The sequence below is a fragment of the Ursus maritimus genome, unplaced genomic scaffold (assembly GCF_017311325.1).
Source record: "Ursus maritimus isolate PB19 unplaced genomic scaffold, ASM1731132v1 scaffold_21, whole genome shotgun sequence".
Classification (NCBI taxonomy): Eukaryota; Metazoa; Chordata; class Mammalia; order Carnivora; family Ursidae; genus Ursus; species Ursus maritimus.
This window is the reverse complement of record NW_024424564.1, coordinates 47,619,962-47,639,033: the sequence shown is the minus strand read 5'-3', so window position 1 is coordinate 47,639,033 and position 19,072 is coordinate 47,619,962. Positions and strand designations below refer to the sequence as shown.

General features: G+C 40.8%; 1 non-coding gene across 1 annotated transcript; it reads right to left on the bottom strand.

Moving 5' to 3' along the window:
- Positions 1-15,660: 15,660 nt before the first annotated feature.
- On the bottom strand, positions 15,661-15,765 carry LOC121104494. Its single transcript, XR_005836819.1, has one exon. It is a non-coding gene; the product is annotated as a U6 spliceosomal RNA (small nuclear RNA).
- Positions 15,766-19,072: the final 3,307 nt, after the last annotated feature.

The following is a 19,072-nucleotide window of genomic DNA, read 5'->3' as shown; positions in this document are numbered from 1 at the left end:
TTGGACATCCAGTTGAAGCTGATGAGGTGACCACACGTATCCAGCCCATTCATCTCTGGAGACTCCTCCGAGACAATAGTAAAAAATAAAAAACGAATGAACCCATACTTAGGAAGAGAAAGGAAGGGAAGTCATAGAAAGAAAGTAATCTGAAAGACTGAAAATAGATGGAGAAGAGAAAACCAGTGATGCTTAGATACACAGAGGGAAATCCAACCAAGAAATAAGCTGATTTGCTCCCAGGGACTGCTCGCAAAGTAGAGGGCAGGGCCCAGGCTCACTATTTGAGGTCTTGGATCTTGGATGGATTGCCGCCCACCTCTGAGAAGAAGATTGGGAAGGCTAGGGGGTATGGGAGTATAAAAGATCAGGGGCTGTGCCAACCTCCCGCTGTTCTATAACTGGATCAGTCATAGCCCAATGTAACAGCTGAACTACAAATGTGAAATGGGATCAAGACTGGGGGTCTGAAAGACCCAGCAACTGAAAAATGATGACCAAGGAGAGCAATCGGGGCAGGAGGGAGGAGAAGAAAAAAAGAGACAGAGAGAGATGAAAACAAAAGGGTTTCCTTTCAAAATAACTCTGTAAACCAGAATTCTCAAAACCTACAAGGAAATGTAATGCTAAGAAAGGAAGCCAACAAAATCAACGCATGAAGTCACTACAGATTAAGTAATCCTATAGGCAATACGACAATGACTAAAGAAATACATTGGAAATATTCAACAATCTGAATGCCTGCTCTGACTCAAGGCTGGGAAATACTTGTAAAGAGGCTTCCTCCTGGAATTCTCTGGGAGGTGGTCTTAGTGCCAGAACCCACCCTTGAACCACTGACACACACGGCGTAAAACTCCTCTGCTTTTCACTACTTGCTGGACTCTTGCCATTACAAATATTCCAACAGTCAGACTTCAGTCCCAACAGGCTGGCTGAGGAAGGAGCATCAGGTTAAACAGTTAGAACACATACTTAATGTAGAAGGCTGAATAATGGACCACCCCTCCAAAGACATTCACATCCCAGCCTCAGAACCTTTGAATATGTTACCTGGTATAGCCAAAGCGACTTTGCAGATGTGATTATGTGAAGGATTGTAAAATGGGGGAGATTATCCTGAATTATCCAGAAGGGCCCAGTGTAATTGAAAGGGTCTGTATAAGAGGGAGGAGAGGGTCAGAGTCAGAAGAAAGAGATGTGACAATAGCACCAGAGGTTAGAGTGATGTGCTTTGAAGATAGAGGAAGGGGCTCTGAGCCAAGGAATGTAGGTGGCTTCCAGAAGCTAGAAGAGGCAAGGAAGTGGGTTCTCCCCTCGCAGCCTCCAGAAGGAAACTGACACCTTGATTTTAGCCTAGTGAAATGTATTTTGGTCTTCTGACCTCCAGAACTGTAGGAGAATACATTCATGTTGTGTTATGGTCACTTTGTGCTTCTTTGTTACACAAGCAATTGAGGACTAATATGCCTAGTGAAATGGAACTGTTTAGTTTAAAAATGAGGTCTAAAATCCACAACTTCTTGGAGCATAAAACATGATTTTCAACTAAAAACCTCAGCAGGTAAATGAAAGACTACTGAGACCTAATTAGTGACCCTGAGGATGACATGCAGGAAATGCCTCAAAAACAGGGAGAAGAAAGATTTTTTAAATGTAATTTATGAGGGAAAAGAGACATAGTGAACAAAACCAGGAGATCTAATGGACAAATAATAGCTGCTCCAGATGGAGACAAGCATGAACAGATGGGGAAGAAGTCTTAATTGAATACTAGAAGAAAATCTTCCTGAGCTGAGGAAAATACATCCATCAGCTGATTGAAAGGCTCGCTGAGTTCTATCTGGATTGATGAGAAAGTCACACGTGAGGGCACATCCTGGTAAAATGCATAATCTCAGAGAATAAAGAGAAAATCTTCCAGGCTTCCGGGCAGAAGAGCTCAAAAGGCTGGCGTTGTATCTTACAGAGTGCAGTTTATGCTTTGGGTTAAAAACCTATATATGGTATTTTCTCTCTCATCACTGGAATATAGGAGTCCAGGAATTAAGGGATAGAAATGGGAGTGAGACCTCTCACCATTACACCTAGTAACCTGTTTGCAGAATTTTTACTTCCCTCCCCACAACTCTGAGCTCTGTAGACATGGAGGTCTTGCTTCCTAAGAAAGAAATACTTCTACCAGAGGGCACAAGTATAGTTCCATTAAATTGGAAGCTGGGATTGCTACCATCCATTTCGAGTCTTCCTTCCACTAAACCGAGACGAGAAGAAAAGGGTTACTCTACTGCCCTAGGTAATTGATCTTGATTACAAGGTGAAATTTGTTTGCTGCTACACAGTGGAAGTGGAGGGGACTGTATCTGAAACCCAGAGGCTGTTCTGGGCTGTCCCTTAGTACTTCCATGTCCCATTGTAAAAATGAATGGAAAGCTTTCAAAAGGCAAAGCCACTAAGGATTCAGAGACTTCAGAAATGAAGATTTAGGATACCTCATCAGGTAAAGAACCCTAACCAGTTGAGAAGAAAGGATATGTAGAATGAAGAGTAGAAGAAGGAATTATAAATGTCAGCCACAGCCCCATGACCAGTCACAGAAACAAAGACTGAATCAACTGTGAATATTTTCTTCCTTGCTTGCTCTATAATATGTGTGTATTTGTGTATATTAACCACTTTTTTTCTTCTCCCCCCTCCTTCCTGTTATTTTACGTAACTTTTGCTGGATGTTAACTTTCCAATTTCAAATTTAGGTAACAGAATATTCAGGCAGGACTGCAATTGAATTTGAGAAGTTATTAGTTGACCAGAGATGAATACAGCCCTTTGGAACTTTGTGCCTTCTATTTTGGGGAGAGACTGAGAACGTCATTTTTACATGAAAGATAGTTGCATCATGTTAAATGGAAACATAGAGTTATTTTCTTGTTGCATGAAGGTCAAATGTATGTGTAACAGTGACTGTGAATGTTAAGAAGCCAATGAGAAGGACTATGCCACAGAAAGTAATGTCTCCCAGCTCTAAACGCATCCTTCTATACTCTGCTTTGTGATGGGGACTGAGACTCCAAACCGTATTGCAACTTGGTCAGCGGGTGCCTTGTTAGACTCTGCCAGTAGGGGACACTAGAGGAACAATAGGAGCCCAGGGGAGAAAAAAAGGGCTGGCTACTTTTCATCTGCTTCTTATTTGATTCCCATCAGCTTGCTTTTCCTGCGAGAGTCACCTAGCAGGTCTTCCTACAACAGCAGATGAGCCCAGTTTGAAGTCTGTCCAGCACCTGCAGACCCACCCTCTTCATGCTCCTCACGCACAACCCAAAGACACTAGCACCAGCCAGCCTGGGCTCCCTCCTAGGAAGTCAGGTTTCCAACCCTGTGGGGCTCCTCCTCCAAACAGCAACACCTGCTCCAGCCTGACAGGACCTCTTCATTAGAGGTCTGAGTTTCTCCTCTATGAGGTCCCTCCTCTAAGTCACAAAATTTTTTTTAAAGATTTTATTTATTTATTTGACAGAGATAGAGACAGCCAGTGAAAGAGGGAACACAAGCAGGGGGAATGGGAGAGGAAGAAGCAGGCTCATAGCGGAGGAGCCTGATGTGGGGCTCGATCCCATAATGCAGGGATCATGCCCTGAGCCGAAGGCAGACGCTTAACTGCTATGCCACCCAGGCGCCCCTAAGTCACAAAATTTTAATAATCCAACATCTTCCCTTTGTTTCCCCAACCCTACGAGTGGCAGCTGCATCATGAAGTTACTTCCTCCATATCTTAAAAGGATCTCTTAACTCTTTCAGTTACCTAGTTAAGGCCTTTATACCTAGTTAACAATTCTTTCTTTTCCGTTCTCTCTGCTCAAATAACATGTAGTTTTTATTCCTTGAGTAGACCAGACTTACATACTATTCTTTCAATGTCTTCAGTGATTATAGGACTATTCATGTTTTCTACATCTTCTTGAGTCATCACTGGTAAGACATATTTTTCTAGGACTTTGCCAGTATAAAATTTCAGATATATTGGTATAAATTTGTTCATAACATCCCATTATTATCTTATGGATATCTGCAGCCTCTGGAGTTATATCCTCCTTCTTCCATTCTTGATATTATATTATTTGCACCTTCCCTCTTTCTCTTGATCAGTCTCAGTAGAAGTTTATCAAGTTCATTAGTATTTTATTTTAGTTTTATTTAAAATTTTTATTCTAATTCCAGTCAGTTAACAAAGTGTTATATTAGTTTCAGGTGTACACTATAGTGATTCAACATTGCCATACCTCACCAGGTGCTCAACCCAAGTGCACTCCTTAATTCCCATTACCTGTTTCCCCTATTCCCCACCCCTCGCCTCTTAACCACCAGTTTTTTTCTTTATAATTAAAAGTTAATTAGTATTTTTAAAGACTTAATTGTTGTCTTTGTAGATCTCTTCTACTGTATGTTTGTTCTCCCTTTCATTAATCTCTATCCTTAATTATTTCCTTCCTTCTCTTTCTTTGGGTTTGTTTTGCTGCATTTTTTTACTAACTTCTTGAAATGAGCAAATCATTAATTTCAATTTCCTATTTTCCAATGTATGAAATTAAGGCTATACGTTTTCTTCTATAAACTATTTTAACTGCATGTCACAGATTTTACTATGTGATATTTTTATATTATCTTTCAGCTCAATGTTATAATTTCATTCTGACTCTCAGATTCTGTGGAAGTAAGCATCTTAATTTCCAAATATGCTAATAATTTATTATCTTTTTGTTGTCTGTTTATAACTTGAGTAATATAACCACAAAGGTGACCTGTATAATTTTAATCGCTGGTATTTGTTGAGACTTGCTTGGTGACATATGGTTTATTTTCACAAGTGTTACACAGAAGCTTGAAATGAATGTGTATTCTCAAATTCCTGTTCAAAAAATTATATAAATTAACATTCAATCATACTTGCTAACTACATTTCATAGCTTTTACATCCTTACAGGGTTTTTTCTGCTTGATCTGACAATGATAGCGAGAAGTGTGCTAGCATCTTCCACAATGGTGATGGATTTGTCAAGTTCTTGTTCTGTCGACTTCTGCTTTACTCATTTTTAAGGCTATCTTATAAGATGCATGTAAATTTTGAATTGACTTGACTTCCTAGTAAATTGATTATTTTATCACTATGTAGATACTCTCTCTATTCTCAATAATGGCTCTTCTTTAATAAATATTTTATCTGATGCTAATATAATTAAAATAGTTTATTTTGTGGGGTGCCTGGGTGGCTCAGTTGTTAAGCATCTGCCTTTGGCTCAGTGATCCCAGAGTCCCGGGATCGAGTCCTACATCGGGCTCCTCTGCTGGGAGCCTGCTTCTTCCTCTCCCACTCCCCCTGCTTGTGTTCCTTCTCTCGCTGGCTGTCTCTCTCTCTGTCAAATAAATAAATTCTTTTAAAAAAATAAAATAAAATAGTTTATTTTGGCACACCTTTCTCATCTTTTTGTTTTTAAGCTTTCTACACCCTTTTCAATTGAAGACATCTCTTAGACAGCTGGAAGGGGGTAGGTGGTTAATTCATTTTGAAAATTTCTGTCTTGCCCCACATCAGAACAAGCAACATCTGAGAAAAGACAGTCACCCACAACCTTCCCCCCCCCCCCCCCCCCGCGGGGGGGGGGGGGGGGGGGGGAGCCTGCTTCTCCCTCTCCTCCATGCTCCTGCTCTGTCTCTCTCCAATAAATAAATAAAATCTTTTTAAAAAGTTCTTTCTTTACCTGGTGAGTTTGGTCCATCTACTTCTGTGATTACTGGTAAATTTGGACTTATTTTTACAATCTTATTCTTTTTCCTCTTTGCATTTTCTTTTTGATGCCTCTTTGTTTTTCTTTCCTGATCTTTTCTTTTCTTTACTGACTGAGTTTTTCTTTGTTTTATTTTCCTATTCCTATTCTCTATTCCTATTTGCATTTTCTACTTCATGTAGTCTCTGGAATTTATACACTCAATTGCTTTTTAGGGATGATCTTTGAAATTATACCATGCATGTGTAATTTACAAAGTCTAAAATAAAGCAATATCTTATTCTACCCACTCCTGAACAATTCAAGAAACTTAGAACACTTTAACATCGACTTATCTCTCTTTAATTATAAGCTATTGCTATGAAGTATAATGAGTCCTAAATTTTTATCCATTAAAGAACCAACTTTCAGCTTTGTAGATTTTTTTTTATCATCTGTTTGTTTTCTTTTTCTTTTTTCTGTTATCTTTATTATTTTCTTCCTTCTGCATACTTGGGTTTAAGTTTTTCTTAGGAATTAAAGAGTAAAATCTTAGAAGAAAACACAGGTATATGTTTTCATGACTTAGGATTAAGCAATAGTTTTTAAAATATGACCCCAAAAGCACAACCAACCAAAAAATAGACAAATTGAGCTTCATCCAAATTTAAATCTTTTGTATTTCAAGGGACGCTATCATGAAAGTGAAAAGACAACCCACAGAACGGGAGAAAATACTTGCAAATCGTATATTTAAAGGTATTGTCTCTCAGCTCTAAGCCCACCATTCTATACTCTGCTTTGTCCAGTATCCAAATATGTAAAGAGCTCTTACAACTCAACAACAAAAAGACAACACAATTTTTAAAGTGAGCAAAGGACTTGAAAAGATGTTTTTCCAAAGAAGATAAGATTTTACGATGAAGATAAGCTTAGAAGCTAAGTGTCGTCTTACACAAATGAAAAAAAAAAAAAGAAGGTATACAAATCGTCAATAAGCCCACGAAAAGATGCCCAACATAATTAGTTATTAGGAAAGTGCAAACCAAATAACAATAAGATACTACTTTACACCCACTGAGAAGTCTATAGTCAAAGACAGACAAGAGCAAGTGTTGGCGAGGAAATGGAGAAATTGAAATGATTGTACATTGCTGGCGGGAGTGTAAAGTGGTTCAGCTGCTGCAGAAAATAGTTTTTCAGTTCCTCAAAAAGTTAAACATAGAATTACCCTATGACCCAGTAATTCCATGCCAGGGAATCTACCCAAAAGAATGGGAAATAGGTATGCAAATAAATATATGTGCACTCATTCCATAGCAGCACTGTTCAAAATAGCCAACAGGTGGAAACAACCCAAATGCTGCTCAGTGGATGAATGGATAAACAAATTGTAGTATACGATGGAATATCATTTAGCCATAAAGAAGAATGAAATACTGACACATGCTACAACATGGATAAACCTGGAAACGTTATCCTAAAAGAAAGAAGCCAGACACGAAAAGTCACAAATTGTGTGATTGCATTTATATGAAATATCAAGAACAGGTAAGCCCATAGAGACAGAAAGCAGATGGGCAGATGTAGGGGTTGGGGATGAGGGGAACAAGGAGTAAGTACTTAATCGGTATGGTGTCTCCTTTTGGGGTGATAAAATGTTTTGGAACCAGATAGAAGTGGGGGTTGCCCAACATTGTGAATGTACAAAATGCCACGGAATCGTTCACTTTAAATGGTTAATTTAATGTTATGTGCATTTCATGGCAATAAAAAAAAGGGGAGTATTTGTCAGGTTTGATAGAAACAAAATCTAAGTTTGAAAATAAAAGAATGAAAAATACATAATGGGAAAATACTCACCGAAAAAACAGGTGTACAAATATGTAGATTTTTTAACTCCTTTACTGAGTTAAGAGAGTTTCTTTGTATTCTTGGTTTACCTGGGATTTTTTTAAATCATAAATGGAGGTTGGATTTTGTCAAACACTTTTTCTACATCTATCGAGATGATCACGTGGTTTTTCTCCTTTTATCAGTTAATGTGATGAATTACATTACCTGATTTTCTGATACATTCCTGGGACCAGTCCACCTTGGTCATCATGTATTACTTTTCATATGTTTATGAAAAACTCGACCTACATTTCCTTTATTTACGTCAGCCTTTGGCTTGGATACCAAGATTGTGCCAACTTCATAAAAAGTGAATTAGGGAGTACTGGTATTTTTTCTCCTCTCTGGAAGAGTTTGTGTTAGACTGAAATTATTCAATCCTTAAATATTTGCTGAAACTCCCTGGTTTAAGAAAAAAAAGTCTCATTCTGATATTTCTTTGGCATGGAGATTTTTGATCACCCATTCGATTTTTGAAATGGTTCCAACATTGTTCATATTTTAAATTTTTTCTCGAGCCAAATTTCACTACTTGTAAATGTGGAAAAATTGCACATTGGCCAAAGTTGTTCATAATATCCTCTTCCTATATTTTTAATACATTCTTTGTCTGAAGTCATGTTTCCTTTCAATTCCTTTCAATAGTTTATGGGTTCGATCTTTCATTTCCTAATGAGATCTGTTGGACGCGTGGTAGTTTTATTAGCCTTTTCTAAGAAGCAGGATTTGGCTTCGTTATTCACATCTAGTTTATGGTCGTTTCTATGTCATTTATTTCTGCTCTTATCTTTTACATTTCCTTTTTCCTACTTTCTTTGGGTTTATTCAGCTGTTCTCTTGCTGACTTCGTAGGTCAAATGTTTGGCTTGTCGGTTCTCAGCCTTTTTATCCCGTCTAAGCTTCTTGTACATTCTGATATGTGAAATTTTTATTATTGTTCACTTCTGGTATATTGTAAAGTCCATTCTTTTTTATCCAGGAATTATTTAAAGAGAGTTTTTTTTTATTTCTATATATTCTTGTGATTAACTTCTTGAATTACGTGGTAGTCAGAAAATGTTATTTGTTCAATTCAACTTTTTTTTTAAGATTTTATTTATTCATTTGACAGAGAGAAAGACAGCCAGCGACAGAGGGAACACAAGCAGGGGGAGTGGGAGAGGAAGAAGCAGGCTCATAGCGGAAGAGCCTGATGTGGGGCTGGATCCCAGAACGCCGGGATCACACCCTGAGCCGAAGGCAGACCCTTAACGCCTGAGCCACCCAGGCGCCCCTCAATTCAACTTATTTGACAGTAACCAAAGATTGCATCTTGGTGAGATAAATGATCAATTTTCATAAATGTTCCAGGGGTGCTTGAAGAGAATGTAGTGTCTCCAGTGACTTGGTGAAATGTTCTGGGCATCCCCATTATGGGATGCTTGTAATCCTGTAACTCCCGTCTTCTCTATCCTCACAGACTTTTTGTTTGCTTGTTTGTTTGGGTTCTGTGCTCCAGCTAGTTACTGGGTGAGGGGGGTAGATGTGGGAAAAGCAGGAGACAGAAGGATGACTTAAACTCACAAGGAACCCATCAGACACATCCAGAAGGCAGAATGTTCTACACAAAAATGGTTTAGTCCCTTCAATTCATGTTAGGAAAATAGGGACCGTTCTAAATTTAAAAAGATTTAGGAATGTCAGCAGGTTGGGCCCTGGATCCTAATTTAGAAAAACGAGCTCTAGAGGACATTTGGGAAACCATTGATTTGGGGCTCTCTAACTCCTAGGCCCCTCCTGTCTAGGTCCAAGGACATCCCAGTGTCCTGCCTTTCTAGATGGCCGGTGCTTTGGTTGGGCCGGAGGAAAGCTGACATCATCGTCAAACTATTACAATGATAATAGACACTTCTGTTGCTATGATAACAAAAGTCGGTTCCCAGCACCCAGAAGAGTATCTGGTAAATGGCAGACACTTGAGAATATCATTTTGAGTGATTTACCAGTGGACTTTAGAAACCGACTGTGTGGTAGGTCTTGCTCTCTCTTAAGACTCTGACGATGGGGTAGCCTCTCCCCCATGCCCCCTCCCTTGTTTCACAAAACCCAGAGCAGGTTTATCATTACCCTTACAGCTCTCTCAGTAATCTGTTTATGGGCCTGCCTCCTCTGCTGGCAGCTAGAGCCTCAAGAGCAGAGACTGTCTCGTTTCCCTGGATCTCCCCAGCATCTAGCCTGGCTGTTGGAGCAAACAGAATTAGTAGGCCATGGAATCTGGCCTCTGTCTTGGCATAGCCTCCACAGGCTCTATATTTGCAAAATTCTTTGCCCAACTCTCTTACCGCCTTCGTGTCTCTTCAGATAGAATATTCTGGTCCATCAGGGAGGGGAAAACATTATGTACAAGCCCAGCCCTGACAGATGGGAAGGAGGGCAGATGGCAAAAGATTTTTGTGGCCAAACTATGACTCTGTCTGTCCAAACGGGGAAATTTCAGGGTTTGGAAATTCCCCAGCTGAGGACAGGCAGAGGCTCCTCCCTGGCCAGCTCTCCCAGCCGGCAGCGGGTGAGGACAGCTTCATTTTGGGGTATGAGGCTGCGCTACACCCTTGAGAGGCCCCAGCAGAATGAAAGCACTGTTCAGAGAAGTTGGGGAGCCCCTGGGTTTGCAAGAAATGAGAATCTGCAGCTGAACTTGATGGCACAAGGTCAGCTGTATACCCTCCACTAACATTTAAGAACTTTCTCTAAACTCAGGCCACTAGACATAGACTAAGTAGATAATTGGGCAAATGCAAGAAGACGTGTGCTTAAGGGCCTTTGTCACAGCTTGTTTGTAATTTAAAAAATGGAAACAACGTCTAGATCCATCAATTTGGGATGGATAGAAGAATAATGCTTAGGGGCGCCTGGGTAGCGCAGTCGTTAAAGCGTCTGCCTTCGGCTCAGGGCGTGATCCTGGTGTACCGGGATCGAGTCCCACGTCGGGCTCCGCCGCTAGGAGCCTGCTTCTTCCTCTCCCACTCCCCCTGCTGTGTTCCCTCTCTCACTGGCTGTCTCTCTGTCACATAAATAAAATCTTTAAAAAAAAAAAAAAAAAAAAAAAAAGAATAATGCTTATCTGCACAATGGGCTACTGGGTAGGCGCTGAGGGATAATGGCAGATCGATATTCATTGATACGGAAAGAGATCCATCATACATACATAGAGACTAAGACATACGTGTGTATATATGTATGAAGAGGAAGTCCGGAAGGCCAAACTGTACCAAACTTCACCAAAGATTATCACTGTGTAGTGGAATTGAAGATGACTTTTATCTTCTCACTTACACTTTATGTTCTATTCAATTTTTTACAGTGAGTGTACATGGTTTTTCTTACCAGGAAAAATAAAGTCATTCACATTTGGGAATACATACAATGCGCCGTTGGCATTTTTGAAATGTTTAAAAAGAATAATTTCTCAATATACACATATATCAAGTCATCATGGGACACACCCACAACCAACACGATGCTGTGTGTCAACTATGTGTCAATAAAAGAGTTGGTCCGCATGCAAGAGTCTATTCTAAAAGTGGTAAAACTTCAGTGCACCATTTGCTCTGCTTCCTCACCCCTCCATGTAGGTTCTATTAAAGCCTGGAATTTAAGCCTGAGATTTGTTTTTGTTTTAATGATGCTGCTTCCATGCTGGAAATTCTGAACAACTGAGGCACACAGGGCCAGCTGCTGGAGTCAGACCGCCTGGGTTCGATCTGGATCGGGTCGTGCTCTAGCTCTGTGATCCTGGCTGGGTCGTGTAATCCTACTTGGACTCATATTTAAATCTGGGGTGATCCGAATACCTACATCACCGGATTAAGGATCATCGTGAAGGTTCAGTGGGTCGATATGGTTACAGAAAGCACTTAGAACCATGCCTGGCTTAAAGCAAACATTCGATAAAGGTTTTCATTTTAATTTTTATTAAAATTCACAGTCACATCTCTGCACCTGGGTGGCTCGGTCGGTTAAGGGTCTGCCTTCAGCTCAGGTCATGATCCTGGGTCCTGGGATCGAGCCCCACATCGGGCTCCCTGCTCCGCGGGGAGCCTGCTTCTCCCTCTCCCTCTGCCTGCTTGTGCTCTCTCTCACAAATAAATTTTAAAAATCTTAAAAAAAAATTCACAGTCACATCATCAATTATGTGGACTTACTATACATTTTACTGGTTTACTCTTAAATTGCACATCTCCCATTTTGGATCCCATTCTCTTTTTTCTGGAGTAGATCCTTGAAAAACTTTTCCCCAAAACGTTGACTAGGAGTTAGCTTTGTATGTCTTTGTGTGCACAAAATTGTCATTATTTTGCTACCATCCTAAACAAAATTCTTCATGAGTCCAGATGGGTTAGAAATTATATTCACCGGGGCACCTGCCTGGCTAAGTTGGTGGAGTGGGCGACTCTCGATCTCGGGGTTGCAAGTTCAAGCCCCATGTTGGGTGTAGAGGTTACTTAAAAATTTTAACAAATAATAAAATTAAAATTAAAAAAAGAAAGAAATTATATTCACCTGGAAGTGTGTAAATGTTGTTCCTCGGGGCGCCTGGGTGGCTCAGTCGTTTAAGCGTCTCCCTTCGGCTCAGGGCGTGATCCCAGAGTCCTGGGATCGAGCCCCGCATTGGGCTCCCTACTCTGCTGGAAGCCTGCTTCTTCCTCTCCCACTCCCCCTGCTTGTGTTCCATCTCTCGCTGGCTGTCTCTCTGTCAAATAAATACATAAAATCTTTAAAAAAAAATGTTGTTCCTCTGTTTGACATTTCATGTTCAGGCATCCAGAAAGGCCTGGGATTGACAGCTATTTATTGACATTTCAAAGGGCATCAGGGTAAGTCCCTAAAGATCACCAAATTCTAGGAGAGTGAGAAGGAGGGGGGTGGGAAGTGTCCTGGGATAGGAAGACAATGCATTTCTATGTATTATTTGGGTTCACTATTCAGCAAATACTTCCTCTCCTTCCCCCCCCCCCCACAGGGGCAGGGTGAATGTCCCCACCCTGTTGCTATGGGGCTGGGGCTTGGACAGGCATTAGCCAATGGGATGTTTGTAGCCATATTGGAACAAAAGCATGAAACGCCTGCAGTGGGACTTGCCCACTTGTGCTTCTGCCATCACCAGAGGGATAATATTCTGCGGCTACCATGCCAGTCCAAGGAAGATGGGAGACACATGGAGCAAACTAGGACCCAGCCTACCCCTTGAAGCCAACTCCAGCCTGAACCAGCCGACTCCTAGCTGACCCCAACAGCATAAGCAAAGCTGTTTCAGCCCAACCGATCAACAGGAAAATGGGTAAATAACTTAGGGTATATCTATGCTACTGAAATAGAATACTACTAAAAAGAGGAAGATATCGGTAAACACAACATGGATGAATGTCAACATAACTACGCTGAATCAAAGAAGCCAAACAAAAATTATTATGCGAAGTGCTTGAAAAGGCATACCAGTCTAGACGCAAGGCAGATCAGGAATTGCCTGGGATTTGGGGGTGGTGAGGGGTGGGCTGGAGGGAGGGGTTACCAAGGATCCTGAGGACACTTTTGGAGGCAACAGATATGTTCACTATCTTGATTGTAGTGATGGTTTCACAGATTTATGGATAAGTCAAAACTCATTGATTGTACATTTTAAATATATACAGTTTATTATATGTCAATTTTACCTCAATAGAGCTGTTTTCAAAAAAAGAATAAGTGGGTGCTGTTTTATTTATTTATTTAAGATTTTATTTTTATTTTTATTTTTTTTGTAAGTTATCCCAACACCCAACGTGGGGCTTGAACTTGCAACCCCTGAGATCAACAGTCACACACTCCACTGTCTGAGCCAGACAGATGTTCCTAGTGAATGTTATTTTAAACCACTGAATTTTAGGGTGTTTGGTTCCATTGCAAAAGCTTCCCCATTGTTAATGTTTTGCTACAATGTTTCTCCGGTATCTCTTCCGATGGGGAAGCAAGGGCCATTTCCCCAAATGCGAAGATGCACTTCTCAGGGCTAACACGGAATGGGTGTGCCACTCAGGCATAGTCCGAATAGCAGACATCAAAGCCAGATGAACGTGTGTGCATCTGCGTGTGGAGTCGGGACTGGGTAATCCACATCCTGAGAGAGACAGAATTATTTTAATCATTATGAAAGTGAAGTGGTCCTACCAGGACTTTTTAAAAAATCAAGGTCCCAGGTAAGAGCATGGGCTCTGAATCCTGTATCATCCTTTAACTGCCCACATGACCCTGGACAAATGACCTAATCTCTCTGTGCTTCAGTTCCTTTATCTGTAAAATGGGAAAAATTACAGCACCTACTCTGTGAGTTGTTATGAATGAATGAATGAATGAATGAACGAATGAAAAGCACGTAGAACTATCCTGGGCATATAGCAGGTCTTCGATAAGCATTAGCTAGCAATGTCTTGAAGTTTAAAGGTCTTTAGACATTTAAACATCTGAAGAGGCAAAGAAATACAAAATCCAATCAATGATTTAGAAACTAAGTTTGCAGATTTCCATCAACGGAGGAAAGAATTAGGTAATGACTCAGTCCCAAGGATACAGATCAAGGCAGTCATAAGGGCTCTGAGATGACCCCACATGGAAGGTCTTGAGATTAAGTCCTCCCATCAGGGTCATGGACAAGGACCCAGCGTATAGATCTTAGGTCATTATGCGACATCAAACAGCTGAGTAGGTATCCTCAAAAATTGCTCAAATGATCTGACAATTTCCCCAGTGAGTAAGTACTTTTTGCTGTTTTATATCCTTATAATGCTTGTGAGAACTTGGTTTATTAGAATAACAGATTACCTTGTGATTCCAATTTCAAATACATAATTGAGGGGCTCCTGGCTGGCTCAGTCAGAGGAGTGTGCAACTTTCGGCCTCAAGGTCGTGAGTTTGAGCCCTACATTGCGGGTAGAGATTACTAAAAAAAATAAATAGGGGCGCCTGGCTTGGGTCATGATCTCAGGGTCCTGGGATTCAGCCCCACATTGGGCTTTACTGCTCAGCAGGGAGTCTGCTTGTCTCCTTCTTCCTCCTCCACCCCACCCTCACCCCGCTCGAGCATGCGTGCATGCTCTTTCTCTAATAAATAAAATCTTTAAAAAAAATAAACTTTAAAAATAAATAAAATATGTAATTGAGGGATTGCTCTGAACTTAAGATTTTACCCTTTCATACATTGTGCTGGGACAGCTCATCAAATTTCAAAGACACTGTATCTATAATCGAAATGTGTTAGGTGTATAAGAGTCACTTAAGCTACTTGAGAAAGTTTGTCAACCAATTATACTTAGGAAGTTGAGAAAATATAGTAGATGTGATGGGTGATGCAAAGGAAACATTTACAGGAGTTTATGTTTATAAATGAGACCAAAATTGATCAAAGCCTCCCGAGCAGTGACTGCTAAAATTTGCGAGACCTGTAATTAGAATAAGAAGTTATTGAAAATGAAATTAAGAGCTTAAGGACGAAGTAGGTTTTTTCCTTTTATGTATAACTTTAATAAATCGAATACTAATTTTTAAAACCTAAGCCAAACCCTAAATAATCTTCTCTGCACACAGAAACTACTTTTTAAAATACTTTTTTAATTGAAATATACTTGACACACAATATGACATTAGTTTCAGATTACAATACAGCAATTCGACAACTCTGTACGTTATGCCACGTTCACCACACGTGCAGCTCCCATCTGTTATTCAAAAAATTACTTTTAAGGGCATCAAAGAGTATTCACATTACTGTATAATATGTGTGTATGGGTTTGAGATTATTTGAGGCAGTCTTTTTTTTTTTTTTTTTTTTGAGAGCTAAGACAGTTTAATTTAGAAATAAGCTTTGGACAGCCTCCCTCCCAATCCGAGGGGAGCCTAAGGGCCCACAGAGGAGAGAAAAGCCATCAGGGAGTGTAAGGCCACCGAGTGGGGAGGGAACAACACAGGAGCAGCTACCAACAGTGCCATAAAGCAAAACTATGGAACCTTCACGAATTTGCCTGTCATCCTTACGCAGGGGCCATGCTAATCTTCTCTGTACCGATCCAATGTTAGCATATGTGCTGCTGAAGAGAGCAGGAGACAGTCTTGTCACCTCTCATTTCTGTCTGTGTGGGGTCAAGAATAGAACAAATTCCCAGCAGGCCCCTGGGCTAACTTTCCAGCCCCCTTCAGTTCACACAGGAACTATGCATGGGTCACGACGCTTTGGGCAGTGCTCACCCATCACCACCTATGGAGCCTGGAAGACAGAAGTGTCCCCAGCCCTTATGGGACCAAGGGTGTGGCTCACAGTGTCCCCCAGAGGGATGTCCTATCTTGGTGTGAGAGGCAGCAATGGGCAGACCCGTCCCAGAGTCCGGGGCTGGGGTGAGCCACGGCTCCTGCTCCCTCCACGGCTCAGAACACGGAGATCAGGGCGCAGTCCTCGTGGGCACCTCCTTTGAGGGAGGCCCTGCGGTGGTCAGCAGCATGGCTCCGGGCAGGAGAGCCCACCTTAAGAGAGGCCCTGTTGGTGGAAGGAAGAAGTAAATGACAAATCGGAGTCTCGCACACAGGACTAGAAATAATCTCTGGAGGAACTGTGATGAACTTCACTGGTGACAAAGGTCAAGGGCAGGGGACAGGCTCCAGAGCAGGGGACTGACTCCACAGTGGTAGTTTCTAAACTAACTACATACCATCAGTAGTACCATTTTGATCGGGGATGGCATTGAAAGTGTAGATTGCTCTGGGCAGCACAGACATTTTAACAATGTTTATTCTTCCGGTCCATGAGCATGGAATGTTTTCCCATCTTTTCGTGTCTTCTTCAATGTCTTTCATAAGTGTTCCGTAGTTTCTAGAGTGTAGATCCTTTACCTCTTTGGTTAGGTTTATTCCAAGGTATCTTATGGTGTTTGGTGTTATTGTAAATGGCATTGATTCCCTAATTTCTACAGTTACATTGTTAGTGTAGAGAAGAGCAACTGATTTCTGTGCATTGATTTTGTGTCCTGCCATGTTGCTGAATTGCTGTATGAGTTTTAGCAATTTTGGGGTGGAGTCTTTGGGGTTTTCCACATAAAATATCATGTCATCTGTGAAGAGAGAGTTTGACTTCTTCTTTGTCAATCTAAATACCTTTTATTTCTTTTTGTTGTCTGATCGCTGATGCTAGGACTTCTAGTACTATGTTGAACAATAGTGGCGAGAGTGGGCATCCTTGTCGTGTTCCTGATCGTACGGGAAAAGCTCTCAGCTTTTCCCCATTGAGAATGATATTCACTGTAGGCTTTTCATAGATGGTTTTTATGAAATTGAGAACTGTTCCCTCTATTCCTACACTCTGAAGAGTTTTAATCAGGAAAGGATGCTGTATTTTGTCAAATGCTTTTTCTGCATCAGTTGAGATCATATGGTTCTTGTCTCTCCTTTTATTAATGTGTTCTATCACACTGATTGATTTGTGAATGTTGAATGACACTTGCATCCCAGGAATAAATCCCACCTGGTCGTGATGGATAATCCTTTTAATGTACTGTTGGATCCTATTGGCTAGGATCTTGTTGAGAATTTTGGCGTCCATATTCATCAAGGATATTGGTCTGTAATTCTCCTTTTCGATGGGGTTTTGGGATCAAGGTAATGCTGGCCTCATAGAACAAACAATCCTAAAATTTGTATGGAACCAGAAAAGACCCCAAATCACCAAGGAAATGTTGAAAAAGAAAAACAAAGCTGGGGACATCATGTTGCCTGATTTCAAGCTATATTACAAAGCTGTGATCACCAAGACAGTATGGTACTGGCATAAAGACAGACACATAGATCAATGGAACAGAATAGAGAGCCCAGATATGGACTCTCAAATCTATGGTCAACTAATCTTTGACAAAGCAGGAAAAAATATCCAATGGGAAAAAACAGTCTCTTCAATAAATGGTGTTGGGAAAATTGGACAGCTACATCCAGAAGAATGAAACTGGACCATTCATTCTCTCACACCATACACAAAGATAAACTCTAAATGGATGAAAGACCTCAATGTGAGACAGGAATCCACCAAAATCCTAGAGAAGAACATAGGCAGTAACCTCTTCGACATCAGACACAACAACTTCTTTCAAGACACGTCCCCAAATGCAAGCGAAACAAAAGCAAAAAATGAACTTCTGGGACTTCATCAAGATAAAAAGCTTCTGCACAGCAAAGGAAACAGTCAATAAAACAAAGAGGCGACCCACAGAATGGGAGAAGATACTTGCAAATGACATTACAGATAAAGGGCTGATATCCAAGATCTATACAGAACTTCTCAAACTCAACACCAAAAAAACAAATAATCAAGTCAAAAAATGGGCAGAAGACATGAACAGACACTTCTCCAAAGAAGACATACGAATGGCTAACAGACACATGAAAAAATGTTCAACATCATTAGCCATCAGGGAAATTCAAATCAAAACCACATTGAGATACCACCTTACGCCAGTTAGAATGACAAAAATTGACAAGGCAGGGAACAACAAATGTTAGAGAGGATATGGAGAAAGGGGAACCCTCTTACACCATTGGTGGGAATTGGTACAGCCATTTTGGAAAACAGTATGGAGGTTCTTCAAGACGTTAAAAATCGAGTTACCCTATGACCCAGCAGTTATACTTATTTACCCCAAAGATACAGATGTAGTGAAAAGAAGGAGTACATGCACCCCATTGTTCATAGCAGCAACGTCCACAGTAGCCAGACTGTGGAGGGAACCAAGATGCCCTTCAACAGATGAATGGATAAAGAAGAAGTGGTCCATTTATACAATGGAATATTACTCAGCCATCAGAAAGGATGAATACCCACCATTTGCATCAGCATGGGTGGAACTGGAGGGAATTATGCTAAGTGAAATAAGTCAAGCAGGGAAAGACAATTATCATATGGTTTCACTTATATGTGGAACATAAGGAATAGCAGGGAGGACATGAAGAGAAGGAAGGGAAAAATGAAGGGGGGCAGAATCAGAGGGGGAGATGAACCATGAAAGACTATGGACTCTGAGAAACAAACTGAGGGTTTCAGAGGGGAGGGGGATGGGGGATGGGTTAGCCCAGTGATGTGTATTAAGGAGGGTATTAAGGAGGGCACATATTGCAATGAGCACTGGGTGTTACATGCAAACAATGAATCGTGGAACACTACACCAAAAACTAATGAAGTACTGTATGGTGACTAACAACATAATAATTAATTAATTAATTAATTAATTAATTAAAAAATAAAATAACTACATATGGGTGCCTGGGTGGCTCAGCCGGCTAAGTGTCTGTCTTCAGCTCAGGTCATTATCCCAGGGTCCTGGGATCAGCCCCTTGCTCAGCTCCTTGCTCAGCAGGGAGCCTGCTTCTCC